Raw genomic sequence first — 2580 nt, forward strand, 5'->3', positions numbered from 1 at the left:
AGGGGAGGAGGGTGAGTTGGGGAGTGGGAGGGAAGTGGGAGGAGAGGAGGAAGTGGAAATTTTGAATGGTATTATTTATAAAGTAATAAAATTTAATCTGCTGAAAAACAAAACAAAACAAACCTCAACAAATACAAAAAAATTGGAATATCCCAATGTACCTTATCAAATCACCATGGTTTAAACCTAGAAGTCAACAGGAATACTAATTCCAGAAACCCACAAACACATGGAAATGAAACAATACTCACCGGAATCATCAATGTGTCAAGGAAGAAATCAAGGGAGAAATTAAAGATTTCCTAAAATTCAATGAACATGACCACACAACACACCCAAATTTATGGGACACAATGAAAGCAGTGTCAAGGAAAGCTCATAGCACTAAATGTCTACATAAAGAAGCTGGAGAAATCCCTCACTTGTGAGTTAGCAGAACATTTGAAAACTCAATTTTATTATGTTCATATGTGTTGGGTAGGGGTGGCAAATATGCACACATGAGTGCAGGAGCCTTCAGAGATCAGAAATCTCACATCCTTCTGGATCTGGAGGTACAGGCTGCTGTGAGCTACGTCATATGGGTCCTGGAAACCAAACTGGAGTTCTCTGGAAGAGCAGTTCGTACCTGTACATTTAATGGCTAAGCCATCTCTTCAGTCCCGTCTCAGTTTTTAACGATAAAATATGTACCTAATTCGATCTATCAGATACAAAACACAAATACTCACATTCTATTGCTGCATAATAAATTACCATATTTAGGGAAGTGACCCTTCTTGAGCTGCCGGAGAGTTGTTAACTCAGGGAAAGCGGCCGGCAGAGCTTTGGAGAGACACTCTCGATTCTCACAGCTTAGCAGGGATTTAACCCTTGCCCTGTTGAGAAAAAGAGCAAAGACCAAGACCACCAAGAAGCCTCCTAAGCAGGTAACATTCAACGTGTTCGTCGTGTTTGACCAGTCCCAGATCCAAGAATCCAAAGAGGCCTTCAACATGATCGACCAGAACCGGGATGGCTTCATCCACAAGGAGGAGTTGCTTGACATGCTCGCTTCAATGGGAAATAATGCCCCAGGTCCCATCATTTTCACCATGTTCCTCACATGTTTGGTGAGAAGTTGAATGGCACGGGTCCTAATGATATCATTAGAAACGTCTTCACTTGATTGGATGAGGAAGCTACTGATACTGCACAGGAGGATTGCTGAGGGAGCTGCTGACAACCATGGGTGATTGGCTCATACACAGATGGAGAGGTGGATGAGCTGTACATAAAGGGTCACCACCGATCAAGAGGGAAATTTCAACTACTGAGTTCACATGCATCCTCAAGCATGGAGCAAAAGCCAAAGATGGCTGAAGAACTTCAAATTCCAGCCAGATGTTCCCTGTTGCAACTTGGGGAATTTCTGACATTTTTCTCCTAACACCCATAGCATGCTCTAGTTTACTGCTTTTTGCTTTTCTTGTTTCGTATTTATATAATCTCACCCTCTTTAGGACACATGTACCTTTGTAATCAAACTGGAAATGGGACTTGGTGTCATTATCCGACTAGAACATAAGGTGGTTTAACTTACAGGGAGTTTTGTTCCTTCTGTGCAATAACTGCAGCCCGCACAGAGTCAATCTATTTTTTGAGAGAAAGTTATCCACTCAATTTTTCCTTAATGATAATTAAACTTTCTGAAAAAAATGATCATATTTAGGCCAAAGTTTCCTTTTATTATTTAGAGACTGGGTGTGTAAGAGAACTAATCTCTCTCTCTCTCTCTCTCTCTCTCTCTCTCTCTCTCTCTCTCTCTGTGTGTGTGTGTGTGTGTGTGTGTGTGTGTGTGTGTGTGTGTGTGTGTAGGTGAACTCATCTATGTGTATGGAGGCCAGAGATTGACCTGGGTGTCTAACAACACCTTAAATTTTTAAAAAATTTATTTTATTTGTATGTGCGTACATGTTTTCCCTGCATTTCTGCATGTGTATCACGTGCATGCCTGGTGCTTACAGAGGTCAGAAGAGGGCATCATATCTCTGAAACTGGAGAGATAGATGGTTATAAGCCACCATGTGGGACCTGGGAGCCAAACCTGGGACCTCAGCCAGGTAAAGTAATAAATACTTTGCACCACAGAGCCATCTCTCCAGCTCCTCCACCTTTTTTTTTGAGACAGGGTCTTTCAGTGAACCCAGAGGTCACTGTTTTAGTCAGATTGTCTGACCAGTGGGTCCCTCAGATATGCCTGTCTCTGACTCCCCTCCTCCTGCCAGGGTTACAGGTGCATGGGATCTGAACTCTGCTTGAACGTGCCCGCGCGCGCACACACACACACACACACACACACACACACACACACACCATACCAACACATAGCAGAAAGAGAAGTAAGACAAGAAGGACTCCTTTTCTGTCACCCTGTGAAAAGATCTGACAAATATTCCCTGTAAGGAAGATCAAGACACTGTTCACAGCAAGCATTTAAACTAACCCTGAAAAACTAAAGTTGTAAGAGGTTGAAAGGCACCTTGGATACAGGGCACTCACTTAGCAAGCCCAAGACTTAGTTGGCCCTCATCACCACAA

General features: G+C 42.9%; 1 pseudogene; it reads left to right on the forward strand.

Moving 5' to 3' along the window:
- Positions 1-500: 500 nt before the first annotated feature.
- Positions 501-1362, forward strand: LOC121449944 (annotated as a pseudogene).
- The last annotated feature ends 1218 nt before the right edge of the window (positions 1363-2580 follow it).

The sequence above is a fragment of the Microtus oregoni genome, unplaced genomic scaffold (assembly GCF_018167655.1).
Source record: "Microtus oregoni isolate MIOR12 unplaced genomic scaffold, Mior012 000006F_ref0000085, whole genome shotgun sequence".
Lineage (NCBI taxonomy): Eukaryota > Metazoa > Chordata > Mammalia > Rodentia > Cricetidae > Microtus > Microtus oregoni.